The sequence below is a fragment of the Protobothrops mucrosquamatus genome, unplaced genomic scaffold (genome assembly GCF_001527695.2).
Source record: "Protobothrops mucrosquamatus isolate PMUCROS unplaced genomic scaffold, P.Mucros_1.0 scaffold642, whole genome shotgun sequence".
Taxonomy (NCBI): Eukaryota; Metazoa; Chordata; class Lepidosauria; order Squamata; family Viperidae; genus Protobothrops; species Protobothrops mucrosquamatus.
The window spans coordinates 204,350-229,187 of NW_015386933.1; the positions used below are offsets into that span (position 1 = coordinate 204,350).

A 24,838-nucleotide genomic window follows, 5' to 3' on the forward strand; every position below is an offset into this window, starting at 1 on the left:
AGGCCACAAATGATGGCATTGTGGATTTTACTCACAACAATTTTATATGATCTAAATGTTTTCCTTCTCTCATATTAACTAGCCAGGTTTTCAAAGTTTTTGCTGGTGCCCTTCTCACACTATCTGCCATTATCAGGCAAGTGGAATCATCAGTAATATCAAGAAAATGATATAGAATTCTTGTGTCCCATTTGTCTAGACAAAAGGTTATGAAGTCCCTTTTTTCTTAAAAATGAATTTTAAGCAACAATAAAACTGTATCCGATGTAGCGAAACAAGTTATTTTACTTGCTGTTTGATTATTGATTATTTTGATTACATATCTTATGTGGCACTTGGGACAGAGATCATGGAGACAATATAGAAATAGTCCAAGTATTTAAATTTGAAGTGATTTTAAAATCAAGACGTACAGAGATGCTGTCTTTTATTAATCAAAAAGCTTTCTGCATTATACATATAAAAAAGGGTTTTTATTTTTTGAGATTCTTTATGGTTTTAGTCTAAGTCTAATCAACAGAAGTACCAATCATAATGACCAATATTTACAAACATATAAGCACAGAACTAAAGGCAGTTCACATGTAACATCTATTATTTTCTTCACTTCCCACCTCAATACCATAAGCTGTCACCTCTTCTGAACACAGGAGCCAATTTACCTCCAATTCACCTGTGCCTCAGCAGGAAACATACTTAATACATTCATATTTAAAGTTGGCTTTCCAGAATTAAGGGTGGACCTGTTTTCCATTCGCAAGGACTCTGCCTCCCCGTTCTTAGGCTGTCCCATTTCCCTGCTAAGACACTAAGCTGCTATACTTCATAGTAGCGTCTTAAGGTGTCTTTCATTTGTCAGACAAGAGAATGACTTGGTAGTTCAGCAGGTTTCCAACAAACCTCAAATGACAAACCTGGACATGGGTAAAAGAGTAAGATGCTAGCCATTTCTTGTGCTTGCCTTTTTCTCAGCTGTATTTCTCATGCAATGTTAATAATACTTCAGGAATGGCAATGCTGAGGGAAATTGCAGTTTTAAAATGTGTCAATGGGGTTTAGCAGTAGAAACTGTGACCATGTGGAAGTGTCCAAGACAATTTATTTCACCTTGATGTTTTTGTCTCATTTTCACCCCTTTTCCAAAAGAGAATAGATTTCTTGACAATTTTATCAGTATTATAAAACTGATTAAATTCTAAGCTTTCTTTTGAATTGTATTTTTAAATGCAATACGGAATGCTAAGATAAAACAAACAATGGAATAAATAAGAAAGAAATGTCTCAATAAAAGCTTCTGAAGGTCTCCTTAATGGTATCATTGGTGCCTGAACTTCAGATGTTTAAAAGGCCAGAGGACAATGCTGTTTCCCTTAACTATGACAGAAACAGATTCGTAGTCCTATTGGACGAATAGGCTTTCAGAAGATTTATGATTCAAGCTGCCCGGTCCTTATTTTTCTGTTACTGTGTGGTCATGTCTCTAGCCAACTGTTATCAAGTCCTGCCACAACTGACACAGCTTTGATACAAATGGTGGTGGTCTCCAGGGAAGAACAGATTTTTTTTTATCTTATCAGCAAAAGCTGTGCTGTATAGTCAGAGATTAGACAGCTTTCCAAATTGAATATATTCCTTCCTTTGTTCCTAAAAAAACGCCTACAAATATGCAGGTGCTTATTTTTGAAACAAACAAAACAAAATCAGCAATCAACAACCGTCTGAACATTTATTAAAATCTTTCAATGGGAATTATAATATAAATACCTCATAAAAAAGGGAAAGAAAGAAAGAAAGAAAGAAAGAAAGAAAGAAAGAAAGAAAGAAAGAAAGAAAGAAAGAAAGAAAAAAGATCCAAATCTAATTAAATTTGTCTCTTGTTTTATGTTATTCTATATAATTTGTAAATCTCAAATAACACTTTAAATAACTATAAATATATGTCACAAGGAATAATAATAAAAATTGGACATGTAAACTTCAGAATTACTTGACAGTCCTGATGGGAAAAAAACTAAACAGCAGGCACTCTCTGTCAGGAAGATTGTTTTCTGATCTACATTTTGACAGTTTGGCATCTCTGTTAAAAATTATTCTGGAGCTTTGCTTCTGCATCCTTCAGCACATCTGCCAATCTGTCTGTTTGTTCCTTACCCTGAAACTTATGTGCATGAAAATATACTGAGTGACAGAAATAGGAGTGGCAGGATCCATTAAAATGGATTACATCAAGGTATTTACATGAAGTAACCAGTACCAACAAATGGAATAACCCTAATTTGATAACCCAGTTGTGACCTTAATACAAGGACAAACCTTTTTGCATTTATTTGCAAGTGTCAACACTCAATGAAATAAATCTATCATGCTCTTCAAACAAGAACAGATTAGTGACAATCCAGCCATAAAAATCACATTTTCCGGTTAATCAGTATCTCTTGAAGACCAGTTGGATTATTCTTTCATATTGAACATTGAACAACTGATCCCGGCAATCTCTGAGAGAATTTCAGTTTTCTTTCCCTCATCTCCACATACTGTGAAGTGATATTCTGAAATATTTGGGCTGAAAGAGTTTACTCCTGATACCAGGAGAATCGGGTATATTTCAACTGCAGCCAATTTGATTTTAGTATTATTGGAATCATGGGTTACTAAACACAAAGGAAGATGCCTGGATGAGGAAGATTTATTGAAAGGTTCATATCTACAGTAAAAGTACTGTGCTGTTCATAAGCAAACATGACCACAAAAGCTCCTTATGTTTATGATTAAACTTGTAACTTCTTCCCATACAAAAAAAATAAAAAGGTGTTCAACTCATTCTTTAATTTGTTTCACTTTCAAATATTTTTTTAGCCCATCTTTTCTGAGGGAGCACTTGGCCCAATCATCTAGCTACTATCCACTACTATAAGTCACTTTAGAAGTAAATCTTTTATGTGCAAATGAAACATTCTATATTCTTTCTATATTACTAAAACTTAAAAAATATGAAATCCTGTAGAATGTCAGGCACTGGTGATACCACATATTTAGTAGAACATCCCACTTGGCTATACTTGCACCTGCCTACACTCATGCTATGCTCAGCTACACTTGCACCCTATACCATCTAGCACCATGGCATACTGTCCACCCCTTGCCCACCTGTTAACCTGCTTTTGAGTCACCTAAAGAAAAACTTGTCCTGACCTGAACTTCCTGCAAGTCCACACTGACTTTGTTTTCTGGAAACCAGCAGGAACCAAGCTGTGGTCATATGAGGTCCTTGTTTAATGACTGCAATCCTCACTTAATGATGGCAATGGGGGACTGCGGGGATTGCCATCTTGATACTGTAAAATACCAGAAATCTTTTTATAGCAGGAGACGTCTCTCATTCAATCTATCAACCTCTGACAAAAGGATTTGATATCAGGTATGAGAATTCCCTTCTGATGGTTAAACCACATATAACTTTAAAATAAAACAAAATAAAGTAGAAGGAAAAGCAAAAACATATGTCCCTTTTTTGTTTTAATCTAAAGATATCATGTGGGTCTTTATCCTCTGTCAACATGGAAGACACCAGTATGCTCTCTTACTTCTTTGAATTACACTTTTCCCAGCTTGAAAAACTGTCTAGAATACCATCTATCCTCTATGATAGCTCTTACCATCGTGATTATAGCTCAAAAAGTTTTTAAGATAGAAGATTTGATTGTTCCTATCCCAGCTAGGAAAATATTTCATGACTAGAGTGGTCTTCATGCCTAATTAAAGACATAAAATGCTAAATCAGCTCTTTCTTCCTTCCATGAACTTTTATCGGAGGTCCACAGATCTGAAAAAGACTGCATGTTAATTTCTATAATACTTCTTCTTTTCCTCTATATAAGAAGGAACAGCACTAAAGATGTGGGAATTAAAATTCTTCTTTATGTTTAGTCCTAGTAAATACCTTCCCTGATCTTCTGAAGAGCTTTCAATGGCGTTCTTCAACAAATAAGTTATTTTCTATAGATGGCTGTGGTTTTAAATTTTAAAATGAAACCTGCCTAGAATTCCAACAAGAATTAATTTTCTTCCACCATAAATTTAGAGGGACAGATGCTTGTGAATTCCAACTAGCATGCAGTATTGGTGGGTGTTAACAATACTGGTAGGAATGACAGAGATAAGCATAAATTACCATGAAAATATTGTGTCATATCACAGCAGTAGCTACTACACTGGTCATGCTTTACACTATAATGCACATTAATGGAGAAAAGAAGAAAGATTTGAGATGATGGCTTGCTTTCCTTCATCATTTAAAATGTTACTTCAGGAAAATGAATAGTTAGCTAAGATTATATATTCTTTTATAGATTTATTATTACATGTAGAGACAATATTTTATCCAGCATATTATTCTCACAGAAGATGTTCTATCCTAGTGAACTTCAATTATATATGAAAGTAATTTAAAAAATTATTTAAAAAAATATTAAGTTTAACTTTCAGCAAGTCCAAGAGTTCATGTCTTCTTTTCTCGCCTATACTCCAAAAGATCTGTTCCCTACTGCATGATGTGAATTGAACAATTTTACTTTGTTTTGTTCTTCAAGCCCCCATCATTAAAAACCTGCTTGTGGTTTCTCTGATTTCAGTCGAAAGAAAGAAAGAAAGAAAGAAAGAAAGAAAGAAAGAAAGAAAGAAAGAAAGAGGGAGGGGGGAGGGAGGGAAGGAAAAAAGAAAGAAAGAAAGAAAGAAAGAAAGAAAGAAAGAAAGAAAGAAAGAAAGAAAGAAAGAAAGAAAGAAAGAGTTAAGCTGCATAAAATAACACATTTGGCCTATAACCACTAAATTAATAAAACTCCAGTTCTTATCAACAAAAAGAGATCACGTGTCTTTTAAAAAATGAATCTATCAGATTAGAAGAAAAGAGCAAATTAACCAAATGAAAGGCTTTAGACTGCCAGAAATAATGAGTAAAATCTTTTTAAAAAATATATTATCATGAGGATGTTGAGTAACAATACACAGGAACCTTTTTTACCCAAGATTTCTTTTTAGGAACTCTGGGATGTTATGCATCATTTTTAAGCAATCCTGTAAGGTATCTGGTTAGTTAATGCTGCCCAGTTATGGAGAGATACATTCAGTAAAAATACTTATTTTGATACACATTCATTAGGTGATGGATCTAAAAAATTATATATAACTATATAACTACCGTATATAAACTTTTATATAACTATATAAAACAAAAAAGCCCAGGTTGCTGGCTCTATACTATACCTTGGTGGGGTGCACAATTTCATGTCAGTTTTGACTCCTAGAGTGGTGATTACAAGGATTTGTGTCCATTTAGGTTTTCTTGGAAACACTTTTTCAGAAATGATTTGCCACTGTCGTCTTCTTCTTCTTCTTCTTAGGCCCAAAGTCACACATTGACTTCATGCCAAAGACACTAAACAATATTCTGTGGTTTCTAGCTCAAGTGCCTTCAATCACCACATCAAACTGGCTCTCATCTACTTTGCGCAGAACATTATATACAAATATTTAATTTTACCTAATGCCTAGTTATGATTTCAGGTTTAAGAGGTACTCAGTCCCACTTCATGACTTCAACAAATTGCCAAGGATCAAAATTAAGTGCTTGAAAGTATAATAATACTATTATTTACCCTATTAGAAAGATCCTGAAAACCTTCTTTATTGATGATTGTTTTAAAAATGTCTAAACATTATAGCAGGATAAATACTCTTTTCTGAGATGCATAAGGAAGTGAGATTAATTCATTTATATCACAGTGCAACATTCCAATATGTGTATGTGTGTTACAATCACTATATTAATTTCATAAAAAAAACTGCTGTCCAATATGGTGGTGTTTCTTTCATATTCAGAAAATCTCCATAGTGCAGATTTTTTTTTTAAATTAACATTACCAGACCTATTTAAAAAGAGATATGGATGAGTACTAATCATGTGAATAAACTTTCTGGAGAGTCATTACTTTATATAAATCATTAAGCTTTTATTATGAGTAGTATAAATGGATTTGGGGAGTGGAGAAATCTTAGCTTTGTATTATCATAGAAGATTCTATTCCATAGCGTACATATGTATTCCTAGTAATAGAATACATAGAATATTAGTTTGGGTTAGTCAAATTGCTTATTTCAAAGAATTAAGATATGGTGGGAGAAAGAGAGATGAAGAGAAGAATGATGTGTTGCTTTGTACTCCCTGAACAAAGCATATATTAAACATAAAAGAGGTATGTATTCCTTTTCTAACTATGTTAGAGGCTGGTATTATCTTTACAACATGATATTCAAGATCTGTTCTTGGCATATCCTGCCAAGTGTCATGTCTCAGATTAATGGCAACATTCCAGCAAGTGCTTCTAACCAATGGCTCATTTTTCCATCATGGCTGTCATGATGGTCCATAGGCTAATAGCTACATGGATAGGAAATGCAGTGGAAAGAATGTCTAGAGAGATAGTTCCACTTGCAAATACTTCACTTTGTGCTCACAGGAATATCACATGTAATTTCAAATCCTACATAAGAACATTCATAGCTGTTTCCTATGCAGTATACAGCAATGATTGGGCAAATTACATGAGCCATGATATGCACATAGATTGTCTGATTTTGTCAGCTTCAGCTTTAAAATGATAGCTGAGAAGACCCTCAAAGAAGGATATCAGCTCTAGCTGAGAAGGCATTATACCTGCTAGTTTTCCTTATCAAAATCTATAATCCACTGAAACTGGTGGAAGATGCTGATCTCACAGGAATGTGCATAACATGGGTAGCATATAGTATTTATGTAATTTTGCCACCTCATCACAGGGCAAGCAGCAGCTTTAGTTCTTGTTATTGGTTTGTAAATCTGTAATTTGCTTCCCAGAAGTAAGCAAAGGAAGATACATACAGAAGAACAAAACCAATTGGGATCAAAAGGTTAAATACGGTGTGTCCAAGTACTGCTACAATTACAATCTTCGCAAACTTTGGTTCTAAAGTGCCAATTTTTTATGTACTATTTTTCTTATAACAGACAGTCTAGTAAATGCAAGGACTACTTGAAAAATCCTGTAATTTCAGACATTAAACACCAAGTTTTTGTTCCATAAAGTTCAACCATATTAAACTGTAAAAATTTGTTATTATGGTAGTGCAGTACTTCCGACTTGATCCAAAAAAGCTGTTTTAGAGTATGTTAGGGATGCATGTAGTATCTTTCTGAAACTCCTGAAAGCAGCCTCACCTTTTAAAAATGCAGCTGCTTTGAAGAGGTGTAGACAGATAGTACATTCATTGTGCCTTATGCTCCAATGATGTGCCATATTAATAAGATAGGAAGCTGATTTTAAGGCATGCTGCTTTTTATGTAAATCTCTTTGAGTTAACCATTTCCAAACAGTTGATATATAAGGTCTTCACCATCACACAAAATAGATCCTGCATAATTTTAGAATTATTAGGACTACAGATGTTACATCCCCACCATAAAACTGTGAAGCAAGGAAGGATAAGACAGGCATCCTGTGGTGCAAACAAAGTGAGACATCTGTTTAGTCTGAGGACTGGTCTGCCTGCTTGTTTGCTATGAAAGACAGTTGGCACATTCTTAGAAAGATAACAATTGTTGCCAACAGAAACATGATAGGAAGCAGTGTGTATGTTTCCTGTATGTATGAATGCCAGTTTTAAACAAACAGGAAAACAAGTCTCTTTATAAGAATGCTGTCAAAACACTACAGCTGCTTTAAAAATAAAAGGAAATAAAGAAACATTTCCAAATTCTTGAATGACAGAAATTCAGATGAGATGGGTGGATGGAGTTAGCCTTGTGAAATACTTGAAGAAATGGTCTGAGCGATTTATTCAATTCAGAATCAGTCAATAAGGAAGCCATAGGAACCTAAAATTTGAGGTAGTGTTTGTTGTACCAAGTTTGGTATCAATAAGATGTCAAATCAGTGACAAACTCTACAGTTAATATTATTAGAAAAATGTACCATTAATTGTAAATACAGAAGTTTAAAAAGTTGGATGGCTACATAAGCTCATTAAAATCAGCACTAAGAAGCAGTGGAGTGATGATACTGAACCAAGATGGACTTTACAGTGATGTTATTTAAGGCCAATTTGCAAGGCCAGATTGTTCCTGCATAATTACGAGCTTCTAAGGGTTTCTCAAAGACAGGAAAACAAGACGTTATACTCTACCTACCTTCAGATCTTTCAAAGACAATTCTGCCATCTTTCCTGCAGAGTGAAAAGTAAAGTTCTCTGACTTGGGGTAACAAAAGTGCTGTCTGTCTTGTTCGTCATGTTTCATGTCATTGTAGGCAAATGCCTCCACTCCAATTTAATACTAATCCCCTTTCTGTCATTGATTGCTATCTTGCATGCCATTTTACACTGAGCTTCTGGGCTACCTGCTTCCTTTTGGAAGGACCTTGACAGGTGGATTCTTTAAAAAACAAATTCATGGTATAATTATGAAAGGCTGGGTTTCTCTATTTTCCACCCACAATCCCCTCTCACTGTTTAACTGGTTTAACCACTGCAGGGATAAAAGATTGGGCTTTTTCTTTTCTTACAAATTTCCTGGTGAAACTGTGAAACAATGGATTTCTCCTCTTCTCTTTTTTAATAGATAAAACTGACAGTCGACAAAGAAGGGTAAAACTGTTCCTTCCTTCCTTCCTTCCTTCCTTTCTTCCTTCCTTCCTTCCTTCCTTCCTTCCTTCCTTCCTTCCTTCCTTCTCACTATAGGCACGTGCCCCTAGGGCTATTCTCCTTGACTAGGTCAAATGACACAAAAATGACAAAGTTGATACTGTAGGCTTTCTCTCTTTTTTTATCAATACATCAGTGGATGCCACAGATAGGAAGATGCTAAGGGTGAGTGCCAATAAATGGTGTGTGTGTGTGTGTGTGTGTGTGTGTGTGTGTGTGTGTGTCACATATCAGTGGGAACTGACTGATGATTTCTTTCTTGCTTGGCATGAAAGTCTACAGTAAATACAGTTTGAGTAAAACATAAAGACAAATATTATATACATTTTTTTAAAATGAATAATAAAATATCAGATAGAAAATATGAAATGAAAGAGTGATAAATATTGCTGTTCTGTCAAAATTCATAAGATTGAGAAGTTAAACATCTTCAAAAATGCAATTTGGCCATACTAATATAATTTGCCCTGTTGTTTTCCCCCTTGACATTTATTTCTTGCCTGGGCATAAATAGTAGGACTTATTGCAGAGATTACAATGCAGTGCAGATAATGAGAATATAACACCACTGTCAATGGCAATCTCCCTGTTTCTATTAAACTAAAATCTATGCTATCAGTCTTGCAAATATCAGAAAGTGTTGTGTGCCCAATGAACATGTCAGCTCTTGCTTTTAAGCCAGTCTTGCTTTCAGGCTATCCAAATTTGGAGTCATATATTATTCTATCTCCATTAAACACAGAGAATGGCTGAAGCAGGTTCACACCTCCAATTTACAGTTAAATTGAATGACTGCTGAATTTTTAAAATTTTATTAGCTCTGCAGACCATTAAACTGCATTTCTCCCAGATGGATCTGCTGCCAAGACCTAGGAGACAAAGATTAGACACTCTCTGTGAGTATAATACAGACTGTTGATACAGCTTGGATGGGATGACTAAGTAGAAAGAAGGGAAAGTAATCCTTAGCTATCCTTGCATATTAAAAACTGATATAAAGAATGAGGTCAAAAACAAAGACCCAGAATTTACACATGCATATATTATCCAGTATATAAAACTATGATAAAAAAATATTTGTGAAGGAAGTAAAGTGAGTCATGGAGTGGCCCATAACACAAGCCAGAATACATTTTATTAGCTGGTTACTGTTTCTGAGTCAAGCTGCAGATATCAGAAAATTGAAAGCTATGCAGCTAGCACCTACAAGTTTACTGTTTGATATTTCTACCCCAATGGTGAAGAAATATCATTACCTTAGGCATTGTTGAACAATTCTCACTGAGCCAAGATAGGCATAATAATTATTATAATTCCATAACCTCTGGAAAAATACAGGTTCTCTCTTCTTGGTCTGCATTGTGTGAATAATTCTCTGTAGCCTTCTGATAATGTATTTAGGAGAAGATATATTTGAAAACCAAATTTTGTGTTACCTCACCTCTTTGTCATGAGAGTTGACATCATCCAGAAATAAATTTTGCCCTGTTTGCTGGGATTGAGCTGTTTTGAATATCTGTTTCTCATGGCTTTTTCCAAGAATGGTTGAATAAAGGTTCTGATTTAATCATCAGCTTAATACAAACATTATATTGCTCAAGGCTGATCACCAATCCATGAAGAGGGATATAGAAGGCTCATTGACCTAGAATTCAAATATCTAATATTTTCTGTTACATGCCTAAAGCACTGAAAAATCCAACAACAATAACAAAAAGAATGTAAAATTCATAGTATTCATTTGTAATTGTTCATGATTGAAAATTACAGAAAATACAGCTTCATAAACTATATTCAAAGCATTCAGAAGGCCCTAATGTGTGAAATAAATGAGGAGAAAAAAGCAAGTTCAGTAATAATAAAACACTTTTTTTTTTAAAAAAAAAAAAGGTCATTAGTCTAGCCTCTGAACCCATCTTTCTGAATACAGGCAAACTTGTAGAATATGTGATTCTTTAAAATCAGACAAAAGGCAGTCCGAGTGAGACAGACAATGTCTTATTCAATTATTTCAAATGCATATAGTCTCTATACATGATGATTACAAAGACTTTTCATTGTGCAAAATAATCTTCCATGTATGACAGAATGAAGCAAGTATGTTTGCCAATGATCCTATTCCTAGCACAGAGCCCTTATGCATTAGACCTTCCTATGTTTTCATATTAACACATTTGTATGTGAGGTGAAGGTGTCTTTATATATTTATGCAAAACAACCTCTATTTCAGAAGATCTGTTTTGTTTATGGTCTGTCTTTACACTTTTACATCTTATCACTTGCCTATTCATGTTTTTTATTGATGAAAGAACTGATATAATAATTCCTGAAATTAAGCAGGGATAATTCCAGTCAAAGACTGAGGACATATCATTAAAAAACCTTATATATTCTGTATTTCATGATAAAAATAAATAATGTTGCTGTCAAATCATCAGTTTTGAATAAATTAAGTCCTTTCTTTTACTATTAGTTATTTTTGCCAATTTACTTAATCTTAGAGCCAGTTTGGTGTAGTGATTAAGGCATCAGGGTAAAACTGGGAGACTGTCAATTCTAGTCCACGTTAAGCACAAATCCAGTTGGGTGACCTTAGATCTCTGCCCTAGCAAAGAAGCAATAGCAAACTACTTCTGAAAAACCTTGCCAAGAAAACTGCAGGGACTTGTCCAGGCAGTCTCCAAGAATTCAACACAATTGAAAGGAGAGAATAACAAATCTTGAACTAGATAGGAAGAGGGTGAGAATGGTTTTGGTCAGCTTTTCAGTTGTTGAAACTAATGTTTATAAGTAAATTGATTTTTCTTGGCATATTTGTATCAGTCTGTTACGTGCTTCATTATATATATTAAGGATATTATTTTTCTATTATTCCAGACTTTACTTCTAAGTTTAGCATTTCAGCTTTCCATAATTTGTATGACATCTTTTTGGGTATGGTGTTGACAAGATATTGCAAGTCACTGTGGAAGTGTTCCAATTCAATTTCCTCTGCATCTGTGGATGCAGCATAAGCCTGGATCATCATCATAATGATAGGCTTGTGTTGAATTCATATTGGCATCATTCTGTCATTTATGAGGTTTTATCTTTGACATCCTTTTATTAATAAAGATTCCAAATTTCTTCTGTGATTTGCTGGTCTGCAGTAGAAGATCTCATGTTCTATTATCTCATGTTCTATTATATTTCCAGAATATAAATATTTAGCCTTGACATTTCAGTTTGCCTTCACTCATGATTCTGACATCCCCTATGCCAATTCTATACATATCTTTGCAGCATCAAGATTTATTTCTGTATACCAAGCATGTGCTCTAACATGGTTAAAAGAATGGATAACCCTCAGAAATAAAAGATTGTTATATTTAGAAGGACATGACTTGCAACTTGGATGGCACATATTTTTATGGTATGAAAAGGAAAAACACTCATGGATATTTCCAAAACCACTATATAAGAAATACATTATTATTTGCATGGGAAAAGATAAAACCAAAAATCTATATGAAAATCCAAGATGGCTATCAATGATGGAAGTATTTGTTCACCCAAACTTAGTTAAGTTTGAGAAAATTCTAACATATAAGGATATTCTGAATGCAAATGGGAAATTAAAATCCAAACAGGAGTTAGAAAATTAGGGTATTGACTTATTATGGTGGCCTCGACTGCAAATGCAATCGAGGTATGATAAAGTTGTTAAAGTATATGTTTTTTTAAAAAACCAGAAAATGTTTGATCAGGTGTTGTTGAATTCAGATGAAAAACTGATTAAGAAATTGTATAACTTTTTATTAAATTTGAAAATGGAAGACGAACAAGTGAAAGAAACAATAATATGGGCAAAAAAAATGGATATAATATAGAATTAAAGAAATGGCAAAATCTTTGGGAAAGAAACTATAAATTGACAATGGCAACTTCGTATAAAGAAAACTTATATAAAATGTTTTATAAATGGCATCTACCACCTGTCAAATTAGCAAAAATGTTTAAAAATATGGAAATGTTGGAAATGTAATCAAAATTCTGGTACATATTATCACCTGTGGTGGACATGTGTTAAAAGCAAAAACAAATTGCACAAAAATACATACTTGATTAGAAAAGATGCTAGGGAAGCACGTAAACTTTAAACCTGAACTTTTTTATTAGGTATAATTCCAGAAAAATTTGATAAACAAAGTGTATATTTAATATTACATATTTTAACAGAAGCAAGGATTGTATTTGCTCTGCCCTGGAAAAATGAAAAAAACACCATTGGATGAAAATATAATCAAGAAAATACTGGACTGTGATGAAATGGATTGACTTACATTGAGAATCAAAGAAAAAGAAGATACAGAATATTTTAAAATATGGAACTTATTTTATCAGTGGCTGGAAAAACAGGATAGAGAGTAAGAACTTAACTTGTATTATTAAGTAAAACAAATCAATCCAGACAACACATTGTTCATTAAGCATCAATGAATTGTAATAATAAAAAATAATAAAATACTATATAAAAAAGATTTCTTTTTGTCTTTGGATGCATTAGAAGCTGGACATCCTTTCAACTTTTATCCAATCACATTGTGAGTATGTACAATGATCAGTTTCATGTGATGCACAAGCCCCTTAACTACTATAAGGTAGTGTTTCATTGAGGGGTCCAATATATATAAAAAGGCAGATTCAGGGGCACAAAATATGTCAGAAGGCAGAATGGCAAGATTCTGTCAAGTCCTTTTGAGCTATCAAAAACGCTACATGTTGATACTAGCTATGGTGATAAAACAGTGTGAATTAAGCATAAGAGTTGACCTGGTTTTCAGAAGAAAGAAAGTTGATCTCAAATGTAGCAGGAACTAAGAAGATACTCAGAAAAAAAGAAAAAAAAATTTCCCATAAAAGATAAATTGAGTTTTTAAACATGGTATTAACAGCTCCTTTGAAAAAAATATAGTTGTTTACAAACACTAAAAGGTTTAAAAGGGCTTTGTTCATCCTTACAATAAAATATACCAGCTACATGTTTATGTGCCTCTTAGAATTGTTTTGATTTACAAGGCTGGCATCATTCTGTTTTGTAACAGCAATGTTCCCAAATTTTTTTTCTAATGTTTAGAGGAAGCTAGTGACATGTGAAAGAAGCAAAGTAAGAGAGCAATTTATAGCACCGGGTAAAGATCAGCTTGTATTTGACTCAAAACATGTGAGACAATGCCTACCCTGTGGAGCTTTGCAGTTTACTGCATTTGCTACTCATCACTCTTAACAAATGCTTTCTGGTTGAAGGGGAAATCACATGTCTCCTATTGCCACTGAAGCTATATCTCTTTGTGTCCATTCCAACCTTAAGAAGGCTTCTCCCTTCCATGCTGTTTGCATAATTGCAGTCTTTCAAATTTTTAACATGGCATTGCAGCAAAAAAGAAAAGGCATTCTTAATGCTGAAAATATGTCCTACAGAGCAACTACAAAATATTGCAGATAATTCATTGAGCCTGTTAACTGACAAAAGATTCTCCTTACTCACTCCTGATTATTCTAATGGATGAGAAGGAGAGGCAATTCAAAATGCACAAATGTTTGTATGTGCTCATTTGGCATCTTGAAATGAAAGGGATTTGAAATGTGGATATCCATTTTCACTGCTGAGCCAGAAATGAGAAATTTCTTCAGCCTAGCCACAGTGTGTAAATACAAGAGATTACAACCAATTGCAAAGCGGTTTCTGAAATATGCAGTAATGGTGCAATCCACAAAGTTAATTTCAACCAAGATCCACTGAAATAAATGGAAACACAAATTTCAGTACCATTATTCTTTTCAGTAGAAAATAATTTTCTCCTACCCCAGTGTATATACAGGCTGTGTATGTATGTGTACACACGCATACACATACACAAATTACCAAAATTCTTGTGTCTGAAACCTTCAACTGTGCAAAATATTGCATCACAAGGTAAAAAGCACCTCAAATGGGCTAATGTTCAGAAAGGCTGGGATGCATTATTCCTGAGGGAATTAAAGTTAAATAATTTTTGCCACTTTAGTGCTGCTGCACTGCTGACGTTCAGCACTGCCACTACATCACCATGGAGAGCCCTAGTCACGTGATCATCATTTTCAACATTTCTGACAACTTCCCAAAGGTCAATGGGGAACCAAGTCTTTGCTGGTGGGAAGCTTGCAGGAGAAACTCAATGGAGAAATGATGTGTCCTCTGCAGCTCTCTCTGCACTTGCAGTGCGTGGGTCATTCACTTCCTCCCTTAATGCCTCCCCCACCCAGTAGCAGTCTTCAGGGAAGGGGAAAAGGGAAAGGGAGAATGGAAGAAGAAAAAATGGAGAAAAGGAAGAACCAGGGAGGAAGGAAGATGGAAGGAGGGAAGGGATGAAGTAGGAAAGGAAGGGAGGAACAGAAAGAAAGGATGGAAGGGAGAAAGGAAGGAATAGAAAAAAGAAGAAAGGAGGAAAGAAATAAACAAAGGGAAAGAGTGAGGAAAGAACAGAGAATTAAAGGAGAGGGAGGGAGGGAGGGATTTTCAACGTTCACTGTGAGATTCCCACAAGGAAACTCAATATGGAAGCTGAAAAGAAGTCAAAAGTTGCTACTCTTCCCACTGATATTGCCTGGCTATAGTCATTCTGTTTCTCTATTTGCATAAAAAATTCCTCTGAAACAATGATTTAATAGGTCACAGGTTATCTAGTATATATACAGGCAAAGTTTTTCAGAAGTGTCCCAAAGTTGCTTTTTCAAGAGAAAACTGGACTTTCTTGTTTTTCTTTGAAAATATTTCACTTCTTATCCAAGAAGCTGCTTCAGCTCTGACTGGATGGTGGGGAATGGAAGGATTTATATTCCTTGCAGACAGCTGGGCATTTGCATTCTTTTAGAGAGTTATTGAGGCCACTTGGGGGCTTGTCTGCCTCAATGATTTTCTAAAAGAATGCAAATTCACCCAAGTATCATAAACCTAAGAGGAAAGGAGGAATTCTCAGCAGATCTTCACAAGATGATCAAATTGAATGGAATGAGTTTGCTTGCAAAGATGATGACTGATTACAGTGGTACTATGACTTAAAGGACTTTAAGAGTAATAACTAGCACTCTGAATTAGGTCTGGAAATTGCCCCTGGTGATAAAATGGGAAACCAGTGGTTGTTGATTCAAAATCCACTTATTCTATAATGGCATCACCTTTGTTTCTGGATGTGCCTGATGATGATAATAATAATAATAATAATAATAATAATAATAATAATAATAATAATAATAATAATAATAATAATAATAATAATAATAATAATAATAATAATAATAATAATAAAAAAGTTGGAAGGGACCTTGGAGGTCATCTGGTCCAACCCCCTGCTCAGGCAGGAAACCCTATATTATTTCAGACAAATGGCTGTCCAGTCTCTTCTTAAAAACTTCCAGTGTTGGAGCATTCACCACCTCTGGAGGCAGTTGTTCCACTGGTTAATTGTTCTAACTGTCAGGAAGTTTCTCCTTAGTTCTAGATTGCTTCTCTCCTTGATTAGTTTCCATCTGTTGCTTCTTGTCCTGCCTTCAGGCGCCTTGGAAAATAGCTTCACTCCCTCTTCTTGGTGGGAGCCCCTGAGATACTGGAACAGTGCTATCATGTCCCCCCTCGTCCTTCTCTTCATTAAATTTGGGGATGTGCTTGGAAGACCAGACGTTCTGGCAGGAAGAATAGTTAGAAGCTGAACCCAGGAAAATGTGAGTTATGGTTAATGTATGAGTTGCAGCCTTTTTAAAATGAGAAGCACTGACAACAATCACTGAAGCGTTCATCACATCAGTGACTCTATTATTTACTAGAAAGATTATGATGTGTGCAGGCTGTGGGTGGAGACATTACAGTTCTATTTGAGAGATTTAGATCTACAAAAAGGGGCAACTTTGCTGATTCTCCAAACGTTATTGCTGTACAATAAAGTTTGCATTGGAAGGGGAAGAGCAATACCTATCTTCCTTCTGAGGGACAGATTCTGAAAGAAAGAAGTTGTGGTCCCATCAGCCCCTAAAGTCCATAAACCCAAGTGCAGTTTCTGCCACTGATCCACTTGATCTGCAGCTAACCTTTAACCATTCATTATAGAAAAGAGAAGGCTGGATTAACATTCTCATCTATGGGTATAATCAGGTCAACTTCCTTCCCTGCTCCTTGAATTGTGAGTCAGTGGAGCAATGCAGGGACCTAGAAACAGGGTATATTTATTTGTACTACACTGCATGGCATTTTAATTAGTAACTCTGTGGATTTAAAACCTCTGAATGGACACACAGGGACAGTTGTGTAGCATAGCTTTTGTGCTTTCCCGCTTGGAAAAAAAACCCCATTTGAGGACACCAGCAGGGGTTTAATAGAAGCTTTGATAAAAGTTCTCTGAATCCTTTTATTGTTGCTCAACTGCAGACTGGACCCTGGTGTCTTTCAGGCTGTGATCAGGAGATAACAATTAATTTCACTCAGTTTGGGGAATTGGCTAGAAAATATGGTGATCTTTCTCAATATGTGGATATAGAGGGGAAAAAAGGTATAATTTCTGCTAAAAACTAAGAACATGTCTGTATGAGTTAAATATACTGTGTGTAGGTTCTTTCAAAAAACACTTTGTGGCTTTCTGCACAAGAAGCATTTTATAGATGAGAAAGGATAAGTAAATATAAAAGGTTAATGTACTATAATGTTCTTCAATTTTTCAAGGAGATTGCAAAATAAAATCAAGGAAAGATTCAATAACAGAATGATATACTTGGTTGTCTTACCAAAATTATCAGAAAGGTTTAGAGTAGATAAAAAATTTATGGTTTTGAACAATGCAATACTGAGTTTCAAATAGAATGAAGTACAAATGATGAACATGTTATTGCTAAAATGTATACAAAGAAAGAAGAACAAGTGAAAGAATTTATGGTAAAATGGACTAAATATTTTGGTACAATATACAAATGAAACAATGGGAAAATATGTGGTTGAAAGGACTGAAATTTACATTATGTTCTTACCTTAAAGAGAAATTTTATAAAAATGTTGGTATTTGCCACCAGTGAAATTGTCTAGAATGACTTTAAGGGACTTTTTATCATGTATGTGCAAGTAGTCCTTGACTTATAACTATAATTAGGACTGGAATTCCTGTCATAGGTCGTAGCAGCCATAAGTCAAGTCAGATCCAGTTTTAAAACAATTTTTATGGTGGTCATGAAGGGAATCACTGTGGTCATTAATTGAATCACACCATGCTTAAGTGAATCCGGTTCCCAATGGACATTTTTTATTGGAAATTAGCCAAACAGGTTGCAAACCACGAACACATGAATGCAGGATGTTGCAATCAGTTGTAAATGCACCTGAAATTTGATCATGTGACCATGGAGGTAATGCAACGATTGTAACTGTGAGTGTAGCTCATAAGTCACTTTTTCCAAGAATATTGTAACTCTGAACCATCAATAAATGAATGGCTAGACTATCTATATGGGTCAGTAAAAATCTGGATAAAAATAAAAACACTAATTCAGAAGATCTTAAAGACTAACTGGGATTTTTCTTTTGAAATTAATGAACAGACTGGTAAGAACTTTATTTTTATATATCACAAATGCAGCAAGTTTACTATATGCTCAAAAATAGAAGGGTTGAACACTACCTATTATTAGAGAAATGGCTATGAAAACGATGAAACTTGCAGACATGGCTAAATAGACTTCCTTAACTAGACAAAAGACATTATCTCCAGTTATACCTGACTTGAAACTCCTCATACACCCATAGAAAAAATGCACTTATGACTTGTGATTTTGATGATTATAAAAAAAATGGATAAAAGAAAAAAGAGAGCTTTTTTGTAATCACAGAATAACAGAGAATTTTGTAATCATAGTTATATGTACTGCAATGGAAACTGGAAGTTTTTTTTCTATTATATTTTTTATTTCTGCATTTTTGTCTTTTTCTTCTTTGTTTTCTTATTACGTATTAGTAGGAGTTAGTTTTTATGTTTTCCTTTAAACTTAAGGAAACTTACGTAAAAATAGAACTTATAAACATGTCTGACCTTGTATACCCCTCATGGAATTAGAATAGCCAAGAAGAGAGAAAGAGAGGAATTCAAAACAAAATGGAGTGAGTCAAACAATTATGGAGAGTCATGTTAGGGATCTCTTAAAAAGTTTTAAAATATATGGTCTCTTACCATCTGGCCTTTTTTCAATAATGAATAGAGACAATTCTTGTTTATAAAACAATATTTTCAGCAGAGTGCTAAATAAACTCCATTTCCCACAGAAAACTGTCAAACTATATTATAACAGGACAAAAGTTGTATTTAAATATTGTAATAATCTCTTTCTACTGCAAAGTAGTTTCATCTGCTCAAAGTTGTTCATTGACCTCTAAAGTTGTTGATTTACTGAAGGTGGTAAAAGCTTTTCTCTGCTTGCTGATTTAGATTTTACTCTCCTTTTGAATACAAATTCATGGAAATGGGTGGTACAAATGCTTTGCCAAGAAGCAGGCAGTTGTTTATATTATTTTTCTCAGTAAAAAGCATAATCGCTTTAAAATAATAAATTTAACCCCTCCCAATAATAGATTTCCCGTTTTTTGTTTTGTTTTGTTTTGGATGCATGTATGTACATTCCTAGTAGCACGTCTAATGCACATGAATAAAGCTGGCTGCCAAACGGAAGGAAAAGTGGCTAAGAGCACATATTTCCTACCAATTACACATTTTCAAGGACATAATTAAATGACCATGGAAGGAATTTTCAGTTGATCAGCACTATTTATCTTTCAGAAATCTTTACCCAAGCACATGCAATAGACAAATTTTAGTTAACCATTTGGTTCGGTAGCATTTCTAAGCAATTCAAGGCTACAGCTATTCTATTCTCTGAACTTTTTACCATTTTTAGCCTTCCCAACATTACTCATTTTTTATTTGCTTTTAAAAATGCTGCATAGATAATTAGAGATCATAAAGACATTAAAGAAAAGTTAAATTGTAAAGTAAACTATAGTGGAATAGGCTTGCTGTATGTCTGCTATGCAGAACTTAATGTACTTAAATACTGGAGGTTATAGTGGGTTTCAAGTCACAGATATAACTCCAATTTTAAAAATGTTATATCTCCAGAAAAAAATATCTATACTGAATCAGTTGTCACCCAGGTCAATAAGGACCATGTCAGATGTTAGCATTCCTGATCATCTGTGGACAAGTGGCAACAGGACTCAGGAACTATGGCTGGAATACCAGAGCTTAACCCTATGGGTTTATTGGAAGAAAAAGACAAAAGTATGCTGTGTTAAAAATCATACCATTATGGTCTGTTATTATAAATCAGAACCAACAAAGTATGGATACTTCAAGCAAATTGTAATGTTTCACTAAAATATCTGTAAAAAATATCATGTACCATTAATAAATATTTCACAGGGATATAAAGTTGAAAAAGTAGTTGAAACTGAGTAGGTTAAAGTATTGTGGAATTTCCAAATACAAACTGATAAAACTCTTGGCCATAATACATCAGATTTAACTGGTGCATTGATGAAAGAAAGGAAAATGTGCATAACTGTTGTGGCAATACCAGGAGATGTTGGAATAGAAGATGGAAATCATAAATATCAATACCTGAAAATCAAAACTGAAAGATGGTTGCAAAAAACAGCTATGTAATCCAATGGTTATCAGCACTTTGAGTGTCAAACCAAAAAAGTCTTCAATAGCACTTAGAAAATCTGCACATTGACAAAAATTCCATCTGTCAATTAAAAAAGGCCACACTGCTTGGATCAGCACTTTTACTATAATGATACATTACAAATACAATGTCCTTGGAAAGAACTCAATATGTATGAAGGCCAATGCCAACTAAAGAATCTCTGCTATCTGTGATTTCAATTGTTGCCTATGTAATAATAATAACAGTCAGAACACTTGACCTTAAAATGAAAATGAGTTAAGAAATTCCTGAATTTTCCTCTGGGTTAACCTCATCTTCCAGCAATAGAAGGAAGAAGAAAATTAACTCTTCCTCAAATTTCATTACCATCTGCTATAATGGATCTTTTTGGTAAGCAGAACAATGTCTCCATTACAATATCAATAAGATTGCATATCATCAGTTCTTTGGATGTGTCTGGCTTTAAATATTTCTCTGATATTTAAAAACCTGTCTATTTCTTCTTTCCCCCCCCCACCCGTAATTTTAATCAGTCAGAGAACTGAACAACCTGGCATTTCCAGAAGACAGTCATGAACCGACAGAATTCTAAAATGTCAGGAATTTATAACATTGTTGGGTCTAATTTCTCCTTTCCCAAATCAAGTAAGAATGACACAGGGAAAAAGGATTATTGTATTAAAGACACAGCCTGGATTCACACATTGCATTAAGTCATAATGTGTTGTTTGGTTTTAGCCTGATATCAGTGAATCCATTTACTGTAGTTTAAAAAAAAAACAAAACTTATCGATCACTTCCGGTTTTGCACCGTAGCACAAAGCCAAGGAATTGCGGAGCTCCGCAACCCACAGCTAGTTTCGCCCTGCCAGGCAACACTAAATTGGTCTAAAGTTGCCCCAGAGAGGTGACGAACAAAGAGGGGTGCCCTGATGATTGCAGAACAACAGCAGTCATTCTGCTCAGTCTGGGGGAAGCCCTCTAACCCAACAGGAGAAAGGCTGGCCATACCTTTGGTGACCAGCCCAAGCTACTTGCAGCTGAAGTCCAAAGGCACTCATCAGAACGGTGAACACCGTGCTTGAAACTGGGTGACGAATTCGATCTTCTCTCTTCTATTTTGTATCTGATTTACTGGAAAAAATTCCCAAGAAGCAAAAATCCTCTCAAAGTGAGAAGGGACTATACACCCACCCTCTCATAGACGGAAACGGCAAATTAAACTCTTATGGAGAACAAAAATATATTGAAATGAGGTTAAAAATACTATAGTCTGGATAAATTTGAAAACTAAAAAAACTGTTAAAATTCCATCCTGAAAAAGTATTGATGAAATGATAAATAATAATAACAATAACAACAACTCCTCTTTGCTTTAAAAGCTGGAAAGTGAACAGCTACTGACACCTAGTGGAAGATTAGAGAAAACTAAAGCTGCATTGACTCAGAATTTGGCAAGATGTCCAGAAATAGCAACAAACAGCTGGGAACAAAGCATTGGACTATGTTTAGAAATTGCTGACCTTCTGGGATTATAAATACAATGAGCTGCATTTTTAAGTTTAAGAACTGTTTGCAGAGAAAGAAAAACCTTGGTCTTTGGTTAATCTTCTAAAGGGGAAGTTACTAGAAAGCTTTCAGGTGGTTAAACACTTTGGACTGAAATCTTGGCTGGCTGATAATCATAAGACCTTTGAAAAGAAGAACTGTTACAAAATACTGTTTTCAGTGATGCTTAGATAATTGGAAACATATTAGATTACAAAAACCATATATAAAGAGAAGAACTACACAAGATTTGGTTGTTTGGATTTTAAGATGGGCTGGTTTGATAAAGCTAATTAAAGAGACTTTGGTATCGGTGAAAAATTACTTAGGGGAGGAAAACAAAATGGATGTTGTATATTTATCTAAAAGTGACAGAAAACCACACCTAACATCTCCTGCTGAAGACCCCAGCATGGACCATCCGAGATCTGCAGGAACAATGACTCAAGATAAAGCAAATACATTCCAGGAGAAAATATATGCAATGCTGCAACAGATTCAAATGACAATTGTCTTAAATCATGATAAGATTAAAAACAACTTTGATAACATAAATGAACATATCTCCAACCTAAACTCACAATTAAACAACGCCCAAAAAATGATGATAAAAAATGAACAAATAAATCAGATAATAGAATACAAATCAGAGGAAAATGACTTAAATATGGAATCTACAAATGAAAAGAACTACAGCTTAATACAAACAAAAGAAAATCAGCAAAATTTTGCTACAGCAAAGGAAATAAATAAGATGTTTTACCTTCTAGGACTTCAAAACAAACTTGAGGACAAAAAAGAAGACTTAATAAAATGGATTAAAGAGCTGTCAGGAGAATCATTAAACCATGGGAGACAAAAAACAAATATTCTACTTAATTTGTCTTTTTTATCCCTAACAATATCTACAAAAATACAACCTGGCAAATTAAACCTACTGATTTGGAAAGCAACCTGGCAAAAGAAGAAGATTAGAATTAGATTTAAGAGATGTGATTCAGCTTACCAGATTGAATAGTATATGACAAAATACTTGTTTGAATACAGTTAAAAATATAAAAAATAAAGAAATAGTAAGAGGGATAAGATATATAAGTGGTATAATACTTTTATAATATGTGAAATGTAAAAATATTGAGATGATGTATTTGAATGAAAAAAATGGATATTCAAAAATAATGAATTTTGAGAAAATTATGACTGATAAGAGTGGTTTCAATACTGAGGGGAAAAGCTTAAATGAGAATTTTGAAAACAGGACATATAATGACTTAATACGATGACTTCTACAAATACAATTGAAACATAAGCTGATTAGAAAAAATGTTATATGTTGATGTTATTGTTATATGTACAAATACTAGAAAAATGTATTTAAATTATTAAGAAGTATATTTGTTTAATGTAGACAAAATGAGAATATTACTGGAAGAAGAAAGGAGCAAGGAAATATATTATTAACTAACATATTGATCGATTATATAAATTAATTATTATTGATTGTTTTTAAAAACTCAGACAATACATTGTTCACTAAGCACTAAAGATTGTTATTGTAAAAAATTAATAAAATATATTTAAAAAATACTTATGGATTAGTGCCATGTGTGATCTCATCCTCTATGGTTTATTCATCTAACAATGGTTTAAAAATCACATCTTAGCATGCATGCTATGTATGTGAATGAAGCATGCAATGTACTGCATAAATAAAGCAAAAGATTTCCTGGATTTTTGTTTTGTTTCAAAGTATCACATTTTTTAAAATCCTATTGATACATCTTTTTTTGCCAAGTAAATGTGTTTTTGTTCTTCTTGGACCAAGACAACATACAGCTACATTCTTATCAAGCAAGGCAAAAGCCAACTGGCAGATGAAAGCTCATAAGTACAGGAAACAGAATTTCCAAAGGACTTAGCTTTAGCCTTTACAGTTAAGTCCCACCAAAAATAAGAATGACCTTGGCTCTTCCAACATTGAGAACGCTACATAATTCTCATTAGTTTGACTTGATTTCCTGTTACTGATTTCCTTACACATGCTAAACCAAACCTTCACTCAAAAAAGCCAAGTGAAACAAGCATGCATTGGCTCTCCTAATGAATAAATAAAATATCAAGTTATTGACATTTAAACATTATAACTTACTTTCTTTTTCAAAAAAACCCTCATGTATAGAATAAATGGATAAAACACAGAAATCAATGAAGGAAACAGGTTGGGGGAAAAGAAATTATACACTAATTTAAATAAGCAAATATTTAATTAAAGAGGCTCAGGTAGCAGCTCGCATATTCTCAATTATTTCACAACCTAGAAAAATATGTTTTATTTTTAAGCACAAAAATGTATATCTGCTTTTACAGCTACTTTTTAAATTGTCCACCTGCATTTCACTGAGAGAAGGAGAAAGGAGTATATGTAGGGATACAAGTGTTATGAAACAGTTGGAAATAAAAGAGGTAATGAATAGAAAGGTAAACACCCTTAGCACAGTATAGTTGGCTTGGAAGATTTTACTTTAGTACCTGAATTCAAATTAGGGCCGCCTTTGATGCTGGTGCAATTTCCATCATTGGTACTGAAAGCAGCACAGACTCATGGCATAACATAATCATAGATCTGCATTTGATCTGCATTTGGGAATGGGGGGCACCGTGATGCGGTGGTTCTCTTCCTTCCTCACCGACCGTACGCAGTCTGTATTGGCAGGGGGACAGAGGTCGACCCCAAGACCCCTAACTTGTGGGGTTCCACAAGGGTCGGTCCTCTCTCCACTTCTGTTCAATATTTATGTGAAGCCGCTGGGGGAGATCATCCGTGGCTTCGGGGTGGATT

At 34.3% G+C, this 24,838-nt stretch overlaps 1 protein-coding gene across 1 annotated transcript in view; it reads right to left on the reverse strand.

Moving 5' to 3' along the window:
- EPHA4 (EPH receptor A4) overlaps nt 1-24,838 on the reverse strand; it is a 147,136-nt gene that overhangs the window by 38,558 nt on the left and 83,740 nt on the right. The window lies entirely within an intron of this gene.